Genomic DNA, 25,872 nt, shown 5'->3' on the forward strand with positions numbered 1-25,872 from the left:
GGACTACAGCTAGTTAAAAATAAATTGAGACTCAGTTAAATCCATAAAATACAGTCGTCGAGACAAGGTGGAAATTAGTCTCTTTGAAACGGTCTTCGCAATATTTACCCGGGCCTAATTAATACTTGGGAATATTAAAACTCCTCTCACTAATTAACAATCCGTCATCACTTTAACCCTTTATTAAGAAGAAGGACTTTGTAATGTCACAGGGAATATAAATTTATTACGCACATTTTGGTATAGATACTTTTTTTTAAAGGCATATAAAGGGCTTCTTTATACATACATACATACATATGGTCACGTTTATATCGCTTGCGGGGTAGACAGAGCCAACAGTCTTGAAAAGACTGAATGGCCACGCTCAGCTATTTGGCTTAATGATAGAATTGAGATTCAAATAGTGACAGGTTGCTAATCCATCGCCTTAAAAAGAATCCTAAGTTTGTAAGCCTATCCCATAGTCGCCTTTTACGACATCCATTAGAAAGAGATGAAGTGGTCCTATTCTTTTTTGTATTAGTGCCGGGAACCACACGGCACCACACGGCTTCTTTATATGCATTAAAAAAAGTTTAGTATATTAGTTTGAATACTTACTGATGCTTTTACGGTGAGGGAAAACATCGTAAGGAAACCTGCACTTTCAGGCAAATGGATGTGTAACCATATGATCCAATGCGGGTTAGGTTCCCCTGGAAAGGTCCTATGGGAGTCGCTTCGTGTAAATATCTACTGACTCGCCCAATCCAAGATCCCTGGTCAAGGGCTTACCTCGGGCTCCTTTCCAGACTGGTGATGATGCAGCCGAGACTATAGCCAGGAGGAAGAAAGGGCTTCTTTATAAGATGATGACGAATAGGCTAACTAAATATGTGTATTTGTACCGATAATATTTAATTTTGATAAGATTCTCATGGGATCTCTCATTTCTCAACTTCATCTTAAACTTCCTGCATTTCCACACCATTTACCACCCATGATGTGAAAGCACGTTCATTTTTCGTAACAAAAAATGGAAGACGCGTCTTTAATTTATCCAAAAGGCTATATTTCAGCCGCTAATGTATTGCCGAAAGCTGGTGAGATCAATGGGCTAACGTGCCTCCTGTTACAGGAATATGTTCTTGTCAACGTGCCTTGTATATATATATGTATAAAGCTTGTGTAATAATATATATAAAGCTTGTCTGAAGGTGTTGTGTATTCGTGATGAGCTCAGACATTTTTTTACGGAAAAGGTATTTTTTTTCTTTATTGTTCGCTAGCTTGTACTCGAAGCTTTGTCCGTGGGAATTCAGCGCCATCTACAAATTAGATAGAATAGATTTAATTTCAAAATTGGATACAAAGTAACACTTATTGACGTCACATCACTTAAATCTAATTATAACTACTACCGCTTCCAAAGCGCATGTGTAGAAGAAGCGGCGGAACAAACTATACTGCAGCACTTTCATCGGACGTTAATTTATAATATACACAGATAGACAATTTTGTAGGTATTGTATTAATTATGTACAAACTAGCTTTCGCGACCCGCCGATGCCCAATATCCTTTTCCGTGATTCACACTGCATGTATTAAAAATTTCAGTCAAATAGGTCCAGTGGTTTTGACGTGAAAGATTGACAAAACAATACCTTCACATTTAACAATAAGAGATGGAGTGGTCCTATTGTTTTTTCTAATAGTGCCGGGAACCAAACGGTTAAGATGTAATAGCAGAAATTAGGTCACCACCATACATAACATCCCCTTAAATTCCGCAAGACAAGCCCCAAATCTAAGCGTCCGACTTTTGTTAGCAAATTACTCGAAAAGCTTTAGAGAGTCGATCGGATAGTTCAAGTTGGCGTAAGTCCGCCGGTTTAAGCCGCCCAACTTGCCTAACTCCGCCAAGTCCGGGCAAGTTTAGCTCCGACCGCGGACTTAGAGATCTGGATGGCGCAATTATAAATAAATAAATAAATATGTACGGGACAAATTGAATTAGCCTCGAAGTAAGTTCGAAACTTGTGTTACGAGATATTAACTCAACGATACTATATTTTATAATAAATACTTTTATAGATAAACATCCAAGACCCAGACCAATCAGAGAAAGTTCGTTTCTCATTATGCCCTGGCCGGGATTCGAACCCGGGAGCTCGTGTGACACAGACAAGCGCACTACCGCTGCGCCACAGAGGCCGTCAAATTATAGATGTTAAGATCATTTTGAAAGAAATTCTAATTGATTTTAAGGTCTCTTTTTCTTGCCTTCAATATTCTATTTATACAATTCAAAATTTAAAAAAATAAATTTCTTCTATTTGTATACCTAACTAACGACCTGGCCGGTATCCTTTGAAGATAATTTTCTTTGTACCTACCTAAAAAAGCTATGTTAAAATCTACAAGTTTCTTTATTACTTTCGCGTTGCATTATAATATTTATCAAAACAGGTATTAAACGTGCACGTAACGTACCTTTATTTTATCTCGGACGTTATGAATCTTCTTACAACGTTTAAGAAGAAGAAGAAAATGCTGCAGTGCAGTTTGTTACCGCTTCTTCTGCATTGACGCCTTGGAAGCGGCAGTAAACTTAGTTTTAAGTAATTTATTTGACGTCAACCAATGTTGTTAAACCATACGTTTTGACAATTATTAAGGGATATGAAGTATCCTATAGTAATGAATAAAATTTTGAATTTGAATTTGAATTTTACAATGATCTGTGGTCACCGAGCGACTGATTCGAAACGTCTGACATAAAATAAAGGTACGCAGTCGTAGTCTCTTCTTACGCCTTCGGAACAGAAGAGTGACGCATGTAAGATCTAGATTTTTCTCCTACATATATACATACATACACATGGTCACGTCTATATCCCTTGCGGGGTAGACAGAGCCAACAGTCTTGAAAAGACTGAATGGCCACGTTCAACTATTTGGCTTAATGATAGAATTGAGATTCAAATAGTGACAGGTTGCTTACCCATCGCCTAAAAAAGAATCCCAAGTTTGTAAGCCTATCCCTTACTCGCCTTTTACGACATCCATAGGAAAGAGATGGAGTGGTCCAATTCTTATTTGTCATGGTGCCGGGAACCACACGGCATCTTTTTACCACCATCCTGTTCCAAACCCTTCCTTAGTTCCGTGTAACGCCTGTGTTGACTGTGTCCTCACAACTTTAATTGCCCCCCAGAACCCGGGGGCAGTCAATAGATACAATTTGATAGGATTTGTGGCTGCAACTCCTAAGTGGGGTGTGATGTTACAAGGTGCTTTGATTGCATTCGTTAGCTATTGTCTGCTCTTGATCGGTTTAGTTACGTGTAGATTGCCATATTATATCAAGATATTTATTGAGAATTTGATTGAGTGCCGTGTGGTTCCCGGTACCAATGAAAAAAGAATAGGATCACTCCATCTCTTTACCATGGATGTCGTAAAGGGCGACTAAGGGATATGCTTTCAAACTTGGGATTCTTTTTTTTAGGCTGGCACTATTTGAATCTACATACATACATACATAAAATCACGCCTCTTTCCCGGAGGGGTAGGCAGAGACTACCTCTTTCCACTTGCCACGATCTCTGCATACTTCTTTCGCTTCGTCCACATTCATAACTCTCTTCATACAAGCTCGGCGGTTTCGGGTACTTTTGACCTGACCCTTTACCAGGACGTCCTTAATTTGATCAAGATACGTTCGTCTAGGTCTTCCCACTCCGACCTTTCCCTCCACACTCTCCTTGTATATCTGCTTAGTCAACCTGCTTTCATTCATCCTCTCCACATGACCGAACCATCTTAACATACCCTTTTCTATTCCTGTAACTACATCTTCTTTCACATCACAACATTCCCTTATCACGCTGTTCCTTATCCTGTCACTCAATTTCACACCCATCATACTCCTTAACGCTCTCATTTCCACTGCATTTATTCTGCTTTCATGCTTCTTTTGCATTCCCAACTTTCACTCCCATACAGCAGCAGCAGCTATTTGAATCTCAATTCTTTAATTAAGCCAAATAGCTGAACGTGGCCATTCAGACATTTCAAGACTGTTGGCTCTGGCTACTGGGATATAGACGTGACCATATGTATGTATGTTGTATTGAGAAGCTGTTCCTACTTCATCTACCTCCTGGCTTTAGTACCGGTCAAACTAATGTACACAATTCATTCATTCATTCATATAATCACATCTACATCTCTTGCGGGGTAGACAGAGCCAACAGCCTCGAAAGACTGACAGGCCACGTTTAGCTATATGGCTTTGTGATGGTAATGTACATAACATACATACATACATATGGTCACGTCTATATCCCTTGCGGGGTAGACAGAACCAACAGTCTTGAAAAGACTGAATGGCTACGTTCAGCTATTTAGCTTCTAGCTTCTATGATAGAATTGAGATTCAAAGAGTGACAGGTTGCTAACCCATCGCCTAAAAAAGAATCCCAAGTTTGAAAGCCTTAGTCGCCTTTTACGACGTCCATGTGAAAGAGATGGAGTGGTCCTATTCTTTTTTGTATCGGTGCCGGGAACCACACGGCACTTTGTATGTACATAACTTCGATAATAGTCACTGGTACATGGCCTCGGTGGGATTCGAACCGGCGCCTTTAAGCGCAACATGCTTTATAACCGGGCAGCTTACCGATTCGACCATCGACGCTCTGACGATCCGACCATAAGAAGAAGTATGTATTAGGCATTAAAAAACCCCCTCTTTGAAGTGTAAGAAGAACACATTTTAGCCGTTACTAGAGCAGCTTTAGACCAGAAATTGGACATTCTCTAAGAGTTTTTCTCGTGAACATAAAAACTGGTGGAAGATAAAGTTTCAAGTTCGCAAAGTATGCAAATGTAGTGCATTAAGAACTCACAGTTATAACTTGTTACCATGAATATTCGGGATTTAATGTATGTTCATGTAAATAAATTGGAAAATAAAACAAGTGTCACAAGTTTTATTCAAATTACATTATAGGTGCCGTGTGGTTCTCAGTACTAATATCAAAAAGAATAGGAACACTTTAACTCTTTCATATGGACGTCGTAAAAGGCGTCTAAGGGACAGACTTATAAACGTGGGATTCTTCTTTTAGGCGATGGGCTAGCAACCTGTCTCAATTTGATTCAAATTGTGACAGGTAATAATAAACCCGCTGTATAATTTTTATCCCAGTAAATACTATAGATACCTTGTGATTTGCGAATAACCTGTAATCTCTTGTAAGTGGCAATGAATTCGCGTGGGTAGGTAGCGCTAAATTCGCGGGTGTAGGTGGCGGTAAATTCGCGTGTTTAGATGCGAAGCTGCGAGCAAAAGCTAGTTATTTTATAAAGTACTTACGATATTGAATAGAATAGAATAGAATAGAATAGAATAGATTTATTTTCAAAATTGGATACAAGGTATCACTTATTGACGTCACATAACTTAAATCTAATTATAATTACTACCGCTTCCAAAGCGCATGTGTAGAAGAAGCGGCGGAACAAACTACACTGCAGCATTTTCACAGGACGTCAATTTACAAATATAGATCTCTTAAATCTAAATCGTGGACGAATGCACATTGTCTACATTAAAAAACATGTATGAATGTAGAACTGATTATGTCAATACGAATATTTCGTCAAATAAAATAAATATAAAATAAAATATGTACATACTGTACAAATTATGTCAAGATCATGTCAAAAATACACAAGCATTTAAGAGGCCATTATGTCCAGCTCGGGCCACACATGTTTATCATTAATATAATCATCCGTGCTGTAATAGGCTTTCCTACAAAGCTCAACTTTAATATACTGTTTGAATTTTCTTTCATTCATTTCAAGAACACTTTTTGGTAATTTATTATAAAATCTTATACAATTAATCAGAAATGATTTCCCTACCTTAGCCAGCCGATGTGCTGGGATCGACAACTTGTAATTGTTCCGCAGTGATCTACTAGTACATTCACCTACTTTTTTGAAAGAGTCTAAGTTTTTCCTAACATGCATGATGTTATCGAATATGTATTGGGAGGGCAAAGTTAAAATATTTAGGTTTTTGAAAAAATCTCTAAGGGAATCTCTTTGTTTAAGACCGTAGATATATCGAATTGCCCTTTTTTGTAAAATGAAAATAGTTATGCTGCAGAACTAAGCCTTTTAGAAAGTTTTAAAATGTGAGCATGCCATTTCAAATTTGAATCTAATGTTATTCCTAAGAAAGTAGTACTATCAACAAAATCTAATCTTTTACTACTTATACTAATATCCACATTTGCCTGCCGCACATTGGGAAGTGTAAACTTAATGCATTGGGTCTTATTTGCATTTAACAGTAAGTTGTTGATTGTAAACCAGTTAGAGATGGCGGCTAAAGTGCTATTCACATCATCACAGATTTCGCTACGGCGGTTCATTTTAAAAATTAGTGACGTATCATCTGCAAACAACACGATGCCAGTCTGTTTCTCAATCATGCAAGGCAGGTCGTTGATATATATCAGAAAGAGAAAAGGTCCCAAAATGGAACCTTGCGGTACCCCAATTTTTACCGTCGCTCCTTTCGATTTTGTATTATTTAAATCTACCGTCTGTAATCTATCACTAAGATATGATTTAATTAGTTCAACGGCAGCAGTATCGAACCCGTAATGAGCGAGCTTGAGCAGAAGAGTTCTATGATCTACGCAATCAAATGCTTTGGTCAGATCGCAAAACACTCCGATGGCATCCTGTGAGTCTTCCCATGCATTGAGAATATGAGTGACAAGAGCCACACCTGCATCTGTTGTACATTTCCCCTCAGTAAAGCCGTATTGCTGACTATGAAATAATTTATTAGACTTAAAGTAACGCTGCATTTGATTAAGCATGATTCTCTCGAACACCTTGCTCAAAATTGGTAAAATTGAGATTGGTCTATAATTACCAGGATCTGATTTTTCACCTTTCTTGAATAATGGAATTAGTTTACTATACTTCATTAAATTTGGAAATATCCCTTGGTCAACACAATTATTGAATATATAAGCTAAGTCCCCAGCTATAATATTTATAATATGACATATCACAACAGCCGACATACCCCAATAATCCTCAGACTTTTTCAGATTAAGTTCTTTAAAGGTATTAATAATGTCAGTAGGGTCAATATTTAAGAATTTAAATTTGGAACTGCAAATGCTGACATTATTTTTAAGTAGAATTTCAGCTTCATTAGGGCATGAGTCAATATTAGAGTTAATTCCAACGGTATATTTGTAAAAAAATGTTCAAATAAATTTACTATTTCTGTTGTAGATGTAATTTTCCTATCATTAAATTTAATTTCATTAATATTTTCTTTAAAATTACTTCTACCAGTTTCCTTGTTTATAACACTCCAGGTTTCCTTTGTTTTGTTAGGAGCATTACTTATTTTGTTTTTAATGAACAAAGATTTTGCATGTAGACATACTTTTTTGAAAATTTGAAAATTATTGACTAAATCTACCTCGTAAGGCTTAAAAACTTGTCATGTATATGAAATTGAAAACACATCACTTTCAATTTGTGGATCGGTTAATTCTCCAAAAATGAGGTCAGTAACACGTCAAAGGTCGAATGAAACTGTTCTCAATATGACGACAACATATCAACTTTGGTTCAGTCCAGAGTTCTGCAATGTGCATCCATTTCATTTGAATTTTAAAAATATTCTCCCCCGGGAACTCCCCAACTCGGGGATTCCACTGCAAATAGGTGTACATTATACTGAGTTAGAAACTTTTTCGCATAAACTTGTTTTTAATGTTTAACATGTGTTTTCGCAATATATTTTTTTTTGTTATCTGAACACGCTTAGTTTTTATTTTGCATGTGCATGTTATGTGCATGCTGTTTTTTTTCTTAGGTAAATGTAACGGTCAATCAAGGCCGTGTGGTTCCCGGCAACAATACAAAAAAGATTCAGACTTTTCAAGATTGTTGGCTCTGTCTACCCCGCAAGAGATATAGACGTGACATATGTATGTAATCAAGGCAGTCCGGGGTGTGTTTTAAAACATGATCCATTTCAGGGAACGACTGTTATGTATTTTATTTGTATTTCTGTTAGTATATTATTATATTGTTGCTAACAACATAGTGTCTTGCCGCTTTTAACTTAACTGGAAGAGATCCCGTCATAAGTCCGTCATTGCAAGTGATTTGTTTCTTTTATAACTATGTACTAAACATAAAGATATACCTACCAAACAAATAAACTGCTGTCTGATCTTATTGGGGAAAAGCTGTAGGAGTCAACGGAATCCAAATTTCATACAATATCATAAATTTGATAACATATGATTTTAACTAAATACATTAAATACCGTTAATAATAAAGATAAAGAAAAAATAAAAAACATAAAAAACCACAATACTATTATAAATACGAAATTAAGTTTATTTGCGTCACGTGTTGTCTACTGATCCAATGAATACAAAAATAAATGTTACGGATGGAAGAATAGGTAAATGAAAAATTCCCGTGGGATTTAGAGTATCTATTCATATTATATAAATAAATAGTATACGTGGCGCATAAATCATCTAAATCACGCGTATAGATGGCGCTAAATTCGCGCGGGCGCAGATGCATGTTAAAACTAGTTACACGTACAATATAAAATACATTATTAGCCAGTAACAAAGCGACCACCAGCTCAAAAGGAGAGCTCATGCAGTTTTAATTTTGCGCCACACAACAGCTGGAACTTATTCCAGCAGACGCTACTTATTTTTAAAACATGCGAGAGTCTCACAAAGCGTTGATAAACTAATTAATCCCTTATTAAGTTTGTAACAAGCTGAATACTGCATGGCGTGTGCAAGAGAGCAACAAATTTTCTGGAGAGCTGGTAGTTTCATTTTTCTACGTGCAAGGGGTGTGGCGCAAGTTAATCGAGGAAGCGTTTGTTTATCGTTTCTAGGTACTGAAAGACTCAGCTTCAGTTTTCTTCAATCTGCTCTTATGCTCAATTTATTTTAACTGCGTTTAATAAAATTAACTAAAGAGAAAATTAATGTTTTTAAGTTAATTACCGATTTGGTGTGTAAGATACACCAATTTATTTTAAAGAAACCACATTTTTTTGATAGAGCGATGAAGCAAAGTATGCTGAGACCAAAATTATGTATATAAGACAGTTTTTTTATATCAACGTCAAAATCATTATAGCTGTTGTTAGGAATTTGAAAAAAAAATAGCTGTCCGATATGACAAAAGAATTTTGCGTTTATAAGTTATTAATCCTTATTAAACATCTTACCAACTTACTGACTAACCATGTAAAGTTAAAACGATTTTTTTTATATTAACACATATCAAACTGAAAGCGGCTATCGAGCTTTCTTGAGATTGTGACCGTAAATAATAAACATTGAAATTGTCCGACCCGGGTATAGTAAAATCTTTTAACCAAGGCCGGAATCGCGCTACAAAAGCCGACCAACTCATCTCCCGCCATCGCTCATGACTTAGCCCTGACACCGCTACTAAAGATTTTATTTGCACCAGGACAACTATAGTGTACTATAGTTGTCCTGGTAAAGTTTAAAACTGCAATTAATATAGCGATATTATGAGCTGAGAATTATCAGAGTGAAATTAATATTATAAGACATAGCTGCTTTTGGGTAATATCTCTAGACTCTGGCGTGTTATTGACGGTTTATTTTGATATGGAGACGTTACAATATAGGTAATAACATACATACATATAGTCACGTTTATATTCCTTGCGTGGTAGACAGAGCCAACAGTCTTGAAAATACTGAAAGGCCACGTTCAGCTGAATATAGTTTAATAATGGAATTGAGATTCAAATAGTGTCAGGTTGCTAGCCCATCTCCTATAAGAGGAATCCCAAGTTTTTAAGCACATGCATAAGTCTTAGTTTAAAATTACACTTATTCTTGGATAGCCAAACAGCTGAATGTCAATCAGTTTATTTAAAACTGTTCGCTCTGTCTGCCCCGTGGGGGATGTAGACGTGATTATATGTATGTATGTATGTTAAAATGTATGAGAAGGAATCCAAAATGATATTCATTAAAAATACTGTAAATAACGCGATTTGGATTGGGGTTTGAAATTAAATGTATGTACAATAGACTTGTAACATTACATCATTCAGTTCTTTTTCATAGAAACGAGAATTATTTTCCTTAGTTTGTTCCGCCGCTTCTTCTACACATGCGCTTTGGAAGCGGTAGTAGTTATAATTAGATTTAAGTTATGTGACGTCAATAAGTGATACCTTGTATCCAATTTTGAAAATAAATCTATTCTATTCTATTCTATTCTATTCTATTTACACGTTCAAATTAAACAAAGTTTGTAACTGTAAAAAGTAAGTAACGACAAAACGGGATAGCACCGAATTAACTGTTAATTCTCACTGTTTACAAAATAAAACGACACTACTACGTTACAGCGAACGAAATTCCTTTTCTATCAACTTCAATGTTGCATTCATTAAAACACTTGTTTAATTCTTTTATAACTATGTACTTACTATTTTCTTGTTACTGAATAAATTTCTATGCAATAAAGATATAACTAACAAACACTAGAAACAAATTTCGAATTAAATACATATAATGTTTTTATCCCAACGTTGTAGACAGAGCCAAAGTCTCGCAAAGACTGAAAGGCCACGTTCAACTGTAGATAGTTTACAAGAATGTGTTCTCATAAAAAGATTACAATAAATCCACTTAATAATTGTCATATCTTTTTGTTTCACAAAAATGGTTGACGTCAAATAAATTATTTAAAACTAAGTCTACTGCCGCTTCCAAAGCGTCAGTGCAGAAGAAGCGTTAACAAACTGCACTGCAGCATTTTCTTCATCAACGTCAACTTCGTTACTATCCAAATTCAAAATATAAACGTGGTAGAAAAATTTAACATCAGATTTTTAACTATTTTCTATTTTCCAAACGTTCCGAGTTCTGAGAATTCTGGCTGCATTCCCGCGGTTGATGGCAACCTATGTCCGAGATAAGAGATTGAATTGTCAAAAGGTATATAAAGGTGCGTATAGATTCTGTAACAATCTTGTTTAACTTTGTTGTAAAATAAGATGTCCACATTATCTGACTAGAGTTACAACTTTGCAACATATAACGATACACATTGGAATAACAATGTTGTATTTAATATTTGAAAGTAACAATAATAACCTGTTAAATAACTAAATACTTACTTACTCCTTCAAAACATTTTACATTACTGTAACATTGATAAACATGTTAATTGTTATTTTATCATGTTATGCTACATAATCTGTACGCACCATTATACAAAACATGTATATTAGTAAGCCTTTCGCGACATCACTTTATACAAATCAATTTACAAAGACTTCGTTTTGCTTAACGAATGAAAATAAACCTTAAAATGTTCACAGAATAACTATGAAGTTACCTTTGAAATTTAAAAACCTTTTATTGAATTTCGTCCAATCAGATATGACCGGGGAGATATTTCTATTAATATTCTCTGACAATCAAAGGTTTTCAGTAAAAACAGGACTAGGGGTCTTCATTGAGAAGAAAAGATTGTACATACCTATATACATCTTTTCACGTCTTTACTTTTTGCGATGTAGACAGAGCAAACGGTCTTGAAAGGACTGAAAAGGTTGTTTAGGAAAATAATTGTCAGTCAAACTTTCAGAGTTGAATTTCACAATTCTGTTGTATGTGAAAAAAAGCCTATATTTAAACTTTTGTCTATGTCTGTGTCAAATTTAATCAAAATCGGTCAGTTTTCAGGTTTTTCGTTAGAAACAAAAATATTAATATTTTCTCTTTAACTTTTCGATTAAAAATATTGATTAGTGTATCTTTTTTAGAGAACTACAAGCTTCTGCTCGGGCCTTCGCTTCTGTGAGAACTTGTTGAAGAAAAAAAGAGCATATGTTTGAATTTGAATAATTAACTATATTGAAATAAAATTTCATCAAAATTCGTTCAGCAGCTTAGCCATGAAAGCGTTACAGATAGACACGAGTGAAAATTTATAAACAAATAAATTAAAACTTTCAACAAGCTGTCAGACATTTTTCCTCAATTTTGTTGGATTTTTTTTTAATCTTAACAAATCAGGATTCCCGCAACAAATCATTTCTTCGCCGAAGAGGTAAGTAACTTTTTAATTGAATCAGTATTTTTAACATTAACAAAAAATTTCCTCTGACGTTCGCCAAGCGTCTTTATTCATTTACACCAAGATTCAGTTCGTCCATTTGCAATTGAAATTTTTATACTTAATTGAATCTCAGTATCAAATTGAAATAAAAAGTTTTCAACTAACGCAGCGAATGAACATAATATTTTTTTTTTAATTCCGTTACAAAATCGGATCATCGCAATTTGAATTTATTGGAATAAATGTGTTTCTTTTTGTCTTCTTCAATACATAATAAAAATTAAAGAAACGTAGTAACTTGTATAGATGACAGGTTATGTATAGGAATTAGTTATTTGAAGTTATCAAATAATTCATATACATATACTGTTTTTACTTAAATCTTTTGTTTGTTATCTCTTCACACGAGTATATATTACTCAACCAATGTTTTGAAATTTTTTATCCAGTCTTTCAATTATATATATGTTTTAATATTGGTTCAGAAGATAACGCGTGAAGAGGTAACAAACAAACAAATAAACTTACTTCCGCATTGATAATATTAGTTGGTATTATGGATGGATATTATTTTCCCAGTACATTTCTGTAACAAGAGGATTTGCATCTCGTAAGTTCGGTCCGGGGTAATGCAAAAGATGCACTTTACGGATGACATGCATTTTGCAACCTGCGCGCACAATTCATAGAGATTTTATTGTTCTGCGGATGCAGTTTCGAAAATGCTTTCAACCTTATACTTCTGTGCAAAGTTTTTATGCAAAGTTATTCATATTTATATTATTAATGTGTAAGTGTGTTTTTGTCTATATTTCACATTTAATCGACTGAATCGAAATTTTGCAAATTAAGAAAAAAAGACACACAGATGCAACCGGGACTAAAGTCAAAAGGAAGATGTGAGGTCAGTTAACGGTTTAAGAGTTACGTATCGAAGTCTATCTGTATTTTGGGAGTATATTTTGGACCTATACAAAAGGGCCATCACCTAAGTATAAAATACTAAAAAACAGCCACGTATATACTCAAGTATTTTTTGGTCCTTTTTATCCTCCACAGAGGTGGAAACAGTTTTTGTATGAGCACACAAAAAAAAACCAATCAAAGTGAATTTAAATTCCAGCATCGTGTCAAAACCTTATCTCGCCATTAGAGGGCGCTGAAAAAAATTCCATTATCGAGGAAATCGGTTCGCGGCGGCGGAAACCGGTTCAGACCGGTTATCGCTGGCAACTTGATAATAAAATGCGGAATGATGAATTGTAAAAATTGTTAGGGCGATGCCTTAAGTCAATTTGCCAATGGCTATCTAGGGAAATTATTGAGAGGCCGAGCAGGGGACACCGTCGGCAGATACTTACAGACTTGATAAGTATTCCTGGGGCCGAATTAAATAAAGAAGACATTTCAGTATGAAAATAAAGAAGAGTAGAAGTATATATATTTTTTTAAACTTATTTACATATAAAGCACGTATGCCACTTGGCCAAACTCAGACAGCTTAAATATTAAGCAGTAACAAATTGAAATACATAAGTGTACATTTCGTAACTACCTAATTGTTATTTCTCTTGTCCAAACATTTAAGATGTCTAAATTTATTATTATTTAATTCTATTAAGCTTTTAAGCTACAATAGGTGAACATACATACATATAATCACGTATTATATCCCTTGCGGGGTAGACAGAGCCAAAAGTCTTGAAAAGACTGGCTGTATTTGGCTTTAAGATAGAATTGAGATTCAAATAGTGACAGGTTGCTAGCCCATCGCCTAAAAGAGGAATCCCAAGTTTATAAGCCTATCTCTTAGTCGCCTTTTACGACATCCATTGGAAAGAGATAGAGTGGCCCTATTCTTTTTCTTATTGGTGCCGGGAACCACATGTGAACTTAATGCTAATAGAATTTTCTAACAAACTTTAGAAAATGGAATGGCTTTCCCTAGAAGAGTAAACTTAGTGTACCGACATCATGTATTCACGTATAAGTCATAACAGTCTGAATAAATATTTGAAAAAAATATGAAGTCTAGCAACCTGTTGCTTTTTCTTATAGCAAAATTTATAATTTATTCTTCAGCGCATTTTTTACAAGTTAGTCTAATAATTTGTCTGCAGATTTTAAATAGATATGGGATGACCACCTGTAACTGTTTCAGAGCTTGTTTCTAAATCCACAAGCTCAATGTGCCAATCAGTATTTATTTTGTTTTTTTTTTTTTTGTCAAGTTAATTATAATGCTCCAAAGAACATTAATAAAGAAGTAAATTATCTATTATTTCGTCAATAATTCAAGTATCTACCACCAAAATCCGCTCCCAAACCTTGAAAAGTTAGTCCATAATGTGAGTTTAACATCTGTTATGTATCCGAGACTGGACAGGGCAAAGACAGCCGACGTATCTGACGGAAACTTTTTTAATTTCGCACAAAAAAACGGCTCATCCCTCCCCCCGGGCTCTCGTTAAAATTAACAATGAAATATTGGCTCTAACGAATGGACATTTTCTAAGCTGAATTTTAAGCAAACTCCGGGTGAATTTGAATCAAAATTCTACTGTCGTAGATGAAGAGAAAGGTATTTTCGGCCCGAAGCCAGTCGTCCTAAATTTGAAATTTTAATAACTAAGCACCAATCGTAATACTGGCATACATACATATGATCACGTCTATATCTTTAGCGGGGTAGACAGAGCCACCAGTCTTGAAAGACTGATAGGCCACGCTCAGCTGTTTGGCTTAGTGATAGAATTGAGATTCAAATAGTGACAGGTTGCTAGCCCATCGCCTAAAAGAGGAATCCCAAGTTTACAAGCCTATCCCTTAGTCGCCTTTTACGACATCCGTGATAAAGAGATGGAGTGGTCCTATTATACTGGCCCTTGCCTTCTACTAGGTATACTTTTGTAAACATTATTAGTACAATGTAATAGCTTCCTTTTTATTTTAAGGTGTGAAATGAACTGCTTGCGTCTGCATATCTAGACAAGTACAGTCCGTGAACATTTAAAAGTAGAATAAATGGGTATCTCTTGGATAGGCATGTAACGTCTGAGTCTTTATTGTCACTTACTATCAGGTGAGATGGAAGATAAGTGACTTATCCAATATAGAATATAAAAAAAAATAAAGTCGTTTAAAAATCACACCGTGTATCACTTGAATGTGTTAACTTTTAGAATTAGACAAAAATTAAAAAAGATTCATAAGAGTGAAGAGAAGGGGAATTTGATGATGTGACAATAAAAAACATACATACATACATAAAATCATGCGTCTTTCCACTACATAAATAATAAAAAAGCGGTAGAAATTTACATCCTTCGCAAATCCCACTTTGAAAGTGTCACTATGTAGCGAGATTACAACAAAATCTTTGTGCTAAACCTCAGTCATGCATGTTCTAAATCACTTTAGGTAACATTTATGTGTCTTATCGATAAGAAGAGCGGAGTCATCTGGCACAAGCATTCTTTTGCTTAAAAGATGGCTCCAGCACCTAAATTTTAAGTTAAAGCTATGTTGTTGCCTAGTAAAAGATTTTTATTTTTTGTTTTTTTTATTTTTTTTTTAGCTCTCACTTTTATTATCACGTCTATATACCTTGCAGGGTAGACAGAGCTAGCAGTTTTGAAAGACTGATAGGATAAGTTTAGATATAAGGCTTAATGATAGAATTGAGATTTAAATAGTGACAGGTTGCTAGCCCATTGCCTAAAATAAAACCCAATGTAATAAGCCTATCGCTTAGTCGACTTTTACTTCATCCATGGGAAAGAGATAGAGTGGTCCTATTGTTTTTTATATTGGTGCCGGCCACACTATTTTCGACAAAATCAAATTTACATTATTCATTATTTATATTAAACTTGCTGTTGGTCATCCAAATATAAGCAAGTTTTACAACCAATAGATTATTAAATATAGATAATATTTTAATAATTATAATTTCATTAATAAAAATGCAATCGTTCAACAAATGCATAACGACAAAGAAAAGAGGAAAATCAATTAAACTATCTAAGTAATAACGTCAGACATTATTATCCCTTTGAAAAGATATCTCAGGAACCCGACCTCTTTTTAGCCGAAAGGTCGGTGCAAAAATAATGGAGTGGAAACGGAGATGGGCCGGTTATCGCCTTACTTGCTCATTAAGCAACAAATCCATAGCTGATATGGAATCACATATGTCTTGGAATTGGTTATGAAAGCCTTGCGGTGGACCCAAAAGGTTTAGAACCACAAGGCTTTCAAATCTGTGGTCGATAATATTATGAATACCATGTCTGAGCAGCGGAGGTCGTCTTGGGAAGACTTGATTTGATTTGACGAAATATTCGTATTGAATTAATCGGTTTTTCATTCATGTTTTTTAATGTAGTAACAATGTACATTCGGCCACGATTTAGATTTAAGAGGTCTATATTTATTAATTGACGTCCGGTGTAAATGCTGCAGTGTAGTTTGTTCCACCGCTTCTTCTTCACATGCGCTTTGGAAGCGGTAGTAGATATGATTAGATTTACATAAGTGATGTATGATGTGACGTCAATTAGTGATATTCTGTATCCAATTTTGAAAATAAATCTTTTCTTTTCAGTTTTATATGAGCATATATAAAAATCGTACCATTAACAGTTTGTTTATGCTAGTTCGTGTGTTTCCTGGTACTTTATAAAACATGAAAAGTAAGCGAGAAAACAAAAAAAAAAACAATCTAATATTCGTCTCCATTTTTATAAGGAAAAACCAAGGGACGAACAAACTTTCACATATATATTATAAGTTTGGATTCACCATTCTTGCCATGATAAAAAATACATACACATAGTACAGTACAGTTAACAAAATGACGCCTCTTTCAATCTATTTTTGAGACTCTTTCCACTTGCCACTATCGCTGCATACTTATTTCGCTTCATCCACATTCATAACTTTCTTCATGCAAGCTTAGCGATTTCGGGTACTCTTGACCTGACCTTTTGCCAGGCTGTGGAGAAAACATAAATAGAATAATGAAACATAAGTTTTTTAGCTATTGTTAAACTGAGGGGCTCTTAACCATCCGGGATTACAATTTGTAGGACAAAGAAAATTATGATTTGAAAAGTAAAATATAATTGAATTCCAATGATTGTGTTGTACTAAACTTTGTAAGTATTCAGAGGTGAATTCTCATTGAAGTAGTTGTAGCCGGTACTATAATAAGGGCTAAGTATACAAGAAAAAAATACATAAATCCCTTATGGCGTAGTGGCAATGGCGTTTAAGATTCAGGTTCGATTCACAATGAAAAAACATGTGTTCATGTATAGGTTTGTGACTGATTGACTTGCATATCGAACGATCGAGTTGAAATTTGGCATGCAAATAGTTCAATCAGTCAGTCACTCAATCACCCACCAAAAGATTCATAACAGAATTTTCAGAATAAGAACCGTATCGCCATTGTATTTTTCACCTTCCCACGTTCCAATAGTCTTTACCATAGAATTCAGTATAAGACTATAGAAATGACATAATGTTATTTTTTAACTAGAGGAATCTTGTATGACACAAATAAATCTAAGATTCGACATTCAAATATGAATCCGTTATGGTGTCACAAACATCAGTTTCGACGTCACATTTTACAAGCATTTATGATTTCTACATCATAGGGATGATGTAGAAATCATAAATCATGGCGGAAGTGTCGATGCGGTTCTTACCACTATGTCGAAGATCCCTAGGTGTATAATAAGCATCTGATACTTGATTGAAAAGTCATGTTTTTATGAGACGCTCGTCTCATAAAAACATAACTTTCTCTTTCGACCTCCTTAATCTTTGGAAGGAAACCTAAACCAAATGATATCCCAGTTGCAGGAATGAGTTTTTTTTACTATGTTATATCTCATCAACATTGTACACCAAAGTAGAATTTTAACAACTATGCATCACGTTATTTTATTCGGGCACTTAACCCGTTCGTCCATCCCTTTTAAAATTGTCACTTCTACGGTCTTACATTCTTCTTACATCTATGGTCCTTACAAATGACGGTCCCGATCCAGGGAAATCCAATAGGGGCCCTTAATTGAGCTCTACGATTGATAAATAATGACAAACCGACAAACGCCACTCCACTTGTTATCCTTAATGGGTTTTTTGTTCGTCCGTAGTGTTTTATTCTAGCAATAAATGTCCCTTTAATTGTTTAGGTACAGGTTGGTTATTGAATGTTTGAATTAAAAATTACCTTTTTATACATACATACATACATAAAATCACGCCTCTTTCCCGGAGGGGTAGGCAGAGACTACCTCTTTCCACTTGCCACGATCTCTGCATACTTCTTTCGCTTCGTCCACATTCATAACTCTCTTCAGACAAGCTCGGCGGTTTCGGGTACTTTTGACCTGACCCTTTACCAGGACGTCCTTAATTTGATCAAGATACGTTCGTCTAGGTCTTCCCACTCCGACCTTTCCCTCCACACTCTCCTTGTATATCTGCTTAGTCAACCTGCTTTCATTCCTTTACCTTATACCTTTTTATATTTATGTCTTATCGACTTTTTGATTATCTATACTCGTATCTGCTATTAGTTTATTGGACACTTCGAAATGAATTTATTTAAAAGGTAAACTATAACTAGGTCTAGGTTAAAAGTTTCGGTGTTTTTAAATGAACTCGATTTAATAGAATTTCCTACAATGCAATTGTTAATTACGTATATAATTTTGTAAGTAGTTATAATTTATGTTGGAATATAAATTTGTTTTGTCGTGATGAGCGACCATGGAAGCCTATGCTTGATCAGTATTTTTTACCGACACAGGCTAAGTCAAGAAAATGAAAAAAACACTTAAATAACAAAGAAATATTTTTTGAATTAAAATATAGTTTAGTAGTAGGTACAAGAATATTTAACAGAACATTGCAAGAAATCGCAGTGAATAAGATCAAAAACTATGATACAGTGACCACGTTTTTCAAATAGACTGCAAAAATATTTTAAAAAAATATGTGACTAATTAAAAGTAATGCATACACTATTTGAGCATCTCTAATGGGTAGTGCCGTGTGGTTCCCGGCACAGAAAAAAAAGAATAGTCCCACTCCGACTCGATCCGGTTGTAAAAGGCGACTAATGGATAGTCTTGTAAAATTGGGATTATTCTTTTAGACGATTTTCAATTTTATCATTTAGCCTAACAGCTGCACGTGGCCTATTAGTTGGCTCTGTCTACCCCGCAAGGGGTATAGACGTGATTATTTGTATGTATATAATAGAATGTAGAGACTACTTTTATTACATTTTTATAAAAAGTTTTTATCGATATGTAAATCGATTTATAAAAAATATATATTGCGACATACATACTTTTGTACACGGTTTCGCTCGCGTTTATTTACAATTATATTCCTGTAGACAATTTCGATAAATAACTACTTAAGAGTATACATGTATGCATGTTTATTGAAAGAAAAAATATTATAACGCATCCTTAATGCTTTTTATCTGCGCTGCAATTGTACATACATACATATAGTCACTTCTATATCCTTTGCGGAGTAGCCAGAGCCAACAGTCTTCAAAAGACCGATAAGCCACGTTCAGCTGTTTGGCTTTACGATAGAATTGAGATTCAAATAGTGACAGGTTGCTAGCCCATCGAACAAAAGAAGAATCCCAAGTTTATAAACCTTTAAAAGCAGATATACAAGGAGAGTATGGAGGGAAAGGTTGGAATGGGAAGACCTAGACGAACGTATCTTGATCAAATTAAGGACGTCCTGGTAAAGGGTCAGGTCAAAAGTACCCGAAACCGCCGAGCTCGCATGAAGAGAGTTATGTGGATGAAGCGAAGGAAGTATGCAGAGATCGTGGCAAGTGGAAAGAGGTAGTCTCTGCCTAGCCCTCCGGGAAAGAGGCGTGATTTTATGTATGTATGTATAAACCTTTTAGTTATTATCAAATGTCTATGAATAAGTGATCAATGACCAATATTGGCGATCGTAACACCAATCTCGGTTCCTACAGGAGCGGTACAATGGATGCAGAGGGTAAATATTACTCGGGGCTGATATTGCAAACAGATGGTTGGTTCCTGCGGGATGAACTTCTTTATTCAGATACTTTATTATTTTTATTAAAATATTATTTTCAGTGCCGTGTGGTTCCCGGCACCAATACAACAAGAAGTAAGTAAAGCAACTTAATCTTAAGATACCTTAGTATGTATTAAGTAATAATTAAAAATAAATTAAATAGTATGAAGCGGGAGCGATGATTCAGGCTCGACCGCCACCAAAGGGAAGATATTCCGCCAGGCTAGGTGTTATGCCTGGGGAACCGCGGCTCCGACGATGTAGTGTCGGAGGTTGTATATATAGCTCCAATCCGTGAAAAGTAAGTAAGAAGTAATTATGTAATGTAAGTAATTATGTAATTACTCCTTACTTTTGATAAAACGGCATAACTAAACGAAGGACTTACTCATCGCATCTTCTCACTCGCAACAGCCGTAACACACAATATTTTCAATGCTCAAAGCGCTAAAAGGCTTGTTCACTTTGAAGCGAGCATTTTATGGGCTTTAAAAACATAAAAATAATGTCGGTTTCGTATTGGGAATCCAATAAAACCGGACAAACAATGAAGGACACCGTTCGTTTTCATCTCGCCCCCGTTCGCAATGTTTTGACAAATACCTATGAATGTTTTCCATTGCCCGCCGAACGAATAGGCTTTATAACCTGAAAAAATACATCGCAAATGGCCGAGTGGATTGTGACTTTTGTTTTGAGAAAATATATAAACAATGATGTGAAAGCGAGTTAAAATATCTTATGTTATCGCTATTTGTTTATCTGCTGACGTATCTACACAATTTTAATCATGGGTAAATTAATTATCTTTTTTATTATTTACAACTATCTTGATAGGCATAAGTTAACAAATAAAATTAAAAATTTAATAATAGTCATGAGAAGGAACATGGAAACTAAATAATGAATAACGTTTGCTATTATTTAAGAAATTTAATTTTCCACATAAAAAATAGGTACATACAAAGATTTCAGTACCTAAAAATTTACTTTACAGGTTACAATTAAATTAATTCAACTAATAATTTTCGTAAAAAGGAGAACAGCTTCTTAAATCGATTTTACCCTTTTTTGAAGTCGGTTAAATTCTTAAACCTTCTCACAAGTGTAACAAACACTTTTCTTAAAACCGCATCAAAATCGGTCCAGCGAAACGCAAGATAATCGCCGACAACCATACATACAGGAAAAACTGAGAACCACCTTTTTTGAAGGCGGTTTAAACAAAATCATGTTATATCTTGCGTCTAGCATAATACTTTGCTCTATACAAAAAGATATCAATATTTATATTCAAAATAACACAAAAAATACAAAAAATAACAATGCTTCCTTGAAACAATTTGCCAGTAAGCTCAAAGGCATAATTTGAGTGAAGTACGGAGCGATCGACATTATCAAAATACCGGTAGGTATACAAGGGCCTTGTATCAGAGACACGTATCATATTTTTTGCCCTTTGTTACGGAAATTCAATATTGAACAACTGCCTAATAGTATTTACCTTATGATGTGAAGGTCGCCGGTTCAAAACCCACGCTTTGTGTAGTAGAAAATACATAGGTACATACATATATTCACGTCTATATCCCATGCGGAGCAGACAGAGCCAACAGTCTTAATAAGACTGATTATTAATAGTGACAGGTTAGCAACATATTGTCACTATTTGAATCTAAATTCAAGCCCAACGCCTTAAAGAAGAATTTCAAGTTTATCCCTTAGAAGAAAATTGTAGAAAATATTGATAGCGTTACAGCACTAATTTGGCAAATGAAGGAAATAAATAAAATATATTATATCACACAGCTTTATTAAACTTAGGATTCTTCTTGTAGGCGATGGGCTAAGCAACCTGTCACTATTTGAATCTCAATTCTATCATTAAGCTTAATAGCTGAATGCTACGTCTATGTATAGCCTATCGGTCTTTTCAAGACTCTGTGTACCCCGCAAGGGATATAGACGTGATAATGTGTAGGTATGTATGTGACATACATAATATGTCTTTCTTAACAGCTTAGTCTCCATTGAAATTTCTAAAGCAAAATAATTTCCGCAGTCGGTAGGATTCGAACCTACGCTCCCAGAGGGAATCTGATTTCTAGTCAGACGCCTTAACCGCTCGGCCACGACTGCTACACTCTGTTATGTTAAAACATGTGTTTTGTATCACATGTATATTTTTACAATAATCACATACAAAGTAAAATTGACTTTGTGACATGGAATTAAAGTTCGATAATGTTAATGAAAGTTTCAAAGCAAAGTGAAAGGTAGTTGATTTGAGGTGGGTTTAACTTTCAAGGTCATTAATTTTAAGCAAGTTTTGAACCAAACACTTGCGTTTTGCGAACTCTACAATTGTTCAATTTATAAAATTCATTTTCTAATTAAACTTAAATAGAAATTTGCTGCTTGGATTGTTTCAAAGGTTTTGCATTTTCGACAGTTTCGAGTTACAAGTTGCCTTACGTGTATTCCAAACTAGCTTTGCCCGAGAATCCGCTTGTGTGAGAATAAAAGAAAATTATTTTACGCATTAGAACACTATTTATTTCTGCCTTAGATAATATTCCTTCGATTTTACTTGAAAAATTGCTACGCCATTGTATTTTAAAATATCAAAAAATTCGCAGTCGGTAGGATTCGAACCTACGCTCCCAGAGGGAATCTGATTTCTAGTCAGACGCCTTAACCGCTCGGCCACGACTGCTCCTACTTATTACTTTAAAAATATCATTATTTTTTATTTTTTTTTCCAACACATGTATATCTTATATCATCATATAGACATACGAAAATAAATCCTTAATATTTTCGAGGCAGTGTATATAAAGCTGTCGTGTTGTTCTAAGCCCCAATATAAAAAAGAATAGGAAAAATCCATCTCTTTCCCATGGCTGTCGTAAAAGGCGACTAAGGGAAAGGCTTATAAGCTTGGGATTCTTCTTATAAGCGATGGGCTAGCAACCTTACATCTTTTGAATTTCAAATCTATCATTAGACCAAACAGCTGAACGTGGCCTGTCAGATTTTCAAGACTGTTGGCTCTGTACACCCCGCAAGGGATACAGACGTGATTATATGGATAGATGGATGGATGTATGTAAAACTAGTTGTACATAAGTAATTAAAATATAACGAAGTTCGGAACAGGCAGCTGTGTCAATGGCGTAACAACAGATTAATTAAGAAAATTAATATTGACTCAGCTGTGTCTTCCGTCGGCGCGTTCGGAAACTCATTATGAAATATACTTTTAATGCTAAGTTGGTATTGTTAACATTAGAAAAAAAATGGTATTTTATTTTCGTGTGTTGGCAATACTGATTTTGCCTTTTGACGTTTGATTTAGCCGCGTTTTTTGGTGGCATTGAAAAAAAAAATGAATTCGAGCGACGACATGTATTGTTAATACATCTTGTACAATACTACATTGTAATCTATACCTCCGTAACCTTTGCAGGTAAGCCTAACAAGCTCTCACTCTCTTCATGCAAGTTCGTCGGTTATTATACTGATATAAAATCTGTAATTAACTAAAATAACTAGTTGTTATCGCTATTTTAAACGCAAAACTAACGGCCCCTGCCTTTTGAGTAACACAATCAAAGTCAATATTGATTTAATAACGTTATGTATAACGGTAAATGAAATAATCTGATCAAACAGCGTGCGAAATCATTAAATGGTTTCTGATTAATTGTTTGTGCGAAGCGAATGTTAGTTCCCACTGTTAAATTTTAGTTAATTTGAAGGAAATAAAGGCTTTTCGGTGTATCTAGCATATAATGTATGTTGTATTCTGTTATGTGTATAATAAATAAAATAAAAAAATAAAATAAAATAATCTCATCTATATCCCTTGCGGGGTTGACTGAGCCAAAAGTCTTAAGAAGACTGATAGGTGTTATTCAGTTCTTTGGCTTAAAGATGGAATTGACATTCAAAAAGTAACATGTCGCCTAAAAGAAGAATCCCAAGTATACATTTGGCCGTAAAAGGCGACTAAGGGATAGGCTTGTATATTAGGGATAGGCTTATACAAGCCTTTCACGACATACATATTAATGTTATTAAAAAATATCAGTCAATATCTCCATGTTTCGTAGCTCTTCCCCTCCAATCAGCCCCTCGTTAAGTTAATTCGATCACGCGCTAATCACAGCGTCCGACCATTTCCATCAATTTCCATGCATTTGTTTTGCGAACTCGAATGTTGACCAATTCCCGCGGTTTAGATGCTAACCACGCCGATTTTACAATGAACGATAGATTTTTTATGTTTTTAATTAGTATTTAGTAATTTAGGACTTCTATCATCAGGACATAGACCTTAAAGGGAAATATATATTAAATATAGTTAGTCAGTATCCCTTGCGGAATAAACTTGATAAGACTGATAGGCCACGCACGGCTGTATTACCTAGTAATAGAACATGTTCCAGCAAATCGCGTAAAAGGTGTCCCAAGTTTCCGTTTTAGTTTAGCCATCCCTTTGATCGGCTTTTACAATCTTTACAGAAAGAAAAACAGCTGGCTTGGTTATGTCTCACAGACCAGCGTGAAGGCTTCGTGTAAATTAATTTCAACCTAAAAACGGCTTCTTCTTCAGACATATTGTAAGTTTGACATAAGTTTGCTTCGCGTGAATACCAAATTTATGAAGACTAGGATTATGGCTATAGGCTGAGCCTGGGTGCCTTTCCAGCGAGATGAGGATGCAGCGGAATGATGGAGGAAGTTCTTCACATTGAGGATTTACTCTGCTATTCATGGGCCTTACCAACTTTTATTTTGTGAGGAGCAAGAACAATACTTAGTCTTTTTCAATGAATGAAAGTTGTAGCATTGAAAAATGAATTTTCAATGCCACATGTTTTTGTAAAATAATAAATTTTGTTATCTATTCATTATTATCGTTAATTATACATGTGATAGTATGAGCAGTCGTGGCCGAGCGGTTAAGGCGTCTGACTAGAAATCAGATTCCCTCTGGGAGCGTAGGTTCGAATCCTACCGACTGCGGATATTTTGTTTGTTTGTTGATTGTTTTATCGTAATGGTAGTTACCTATTGATAAAAGGCAAATCTCCAAGATGTGTTAGGTTATTAATATATTTTTAAGGAATATTTTAGTGCTGTGTGGTTCCCGGCACCAAACGAAACAAGAATAGGACCATTCCCATCTCTTTCCCATGGATCGTCGATGCATCGTACAAGGCGACTAAGGGATACGCTAATAAACTTGGGATTCTTCTTTAAGGCGACGGGCTTGCAACCTGACACTTTAAATGAATCTCAATTCTATCAACAAACAAAACAGCAGATCGTGGCCTAACAGTATTTTTAAGACTGTTGGCTCTGTCTTACCCGCAAGGGATATAGACGTGATAATATGTATGAATGTAAAGATTGAGTGATTATTATGTTTATATCTATGACTTTAACAATATTTTATCATCAATGTACTCGTATCAAAATACATTTGATTAGGCATAATTTCCAGTCACGTGAATATTTCATCTCGCACAGGATAGAGACGTAATTATACAAAGGAAACAAAAGCG

At 35.1% G+C, this 25,872-nt stretch overlaps 3 non-coding genes across 3 annotated transcripts; 1 reads left to right on the forward strand and 2 right to left on the reverse strand.

Annotated features, from left to right (window-relative positions):
- Positions 1–22,356: 22,356 nt before the first annotated feature.
- Positions 22,357–22,438, reverse strand: Trnas-aga (transfer RNA serine (anticodon AGA)). The gene has a single exon. It is a non-coding gene; the product is annotated as a tRNA-Ser (tRNA).
- A 495-nt stretch (positions 22,439–22,933) lies between these two features.
- On the reverse strand, positions 22,934–23,015 carry Trnas-aga (transfer RNA serine (anticodon AGA)). The gene has a single exon. It is a non-coding gene; the product is annotated as a tRNA-Ser (tRNA).
- A 2,233-nt stretch (positions 23,016–25,248) lies between these two features.
- Positions 25,249–25,330, forward strand: Trnas-aga (transfer RNA serine (anticodon AGA)). Its single transcript has one exon. It is a non-coding gene; the product is annotated as a tRNA-Ser (tRNA).
- The last annotated feature ends 542 nt before the right edge of the window (positions 25,331–25,872 follow it).

Source organism: Amyelois transitella, chromosome 2 (assembly GCF_032362555.1).
Source record: "Amyelois transitella isolate CPQ chromosome 2, ilAmyTran1.1, whole genome shotgun sequence".
NCBI classification, from domain to species: domain Eukaryota; kingdom Metazoa; phylum Arthropoda; class Insecta; order Lepidoptera; family Pyralidae; genus Amyelois; species Amyelois transitella.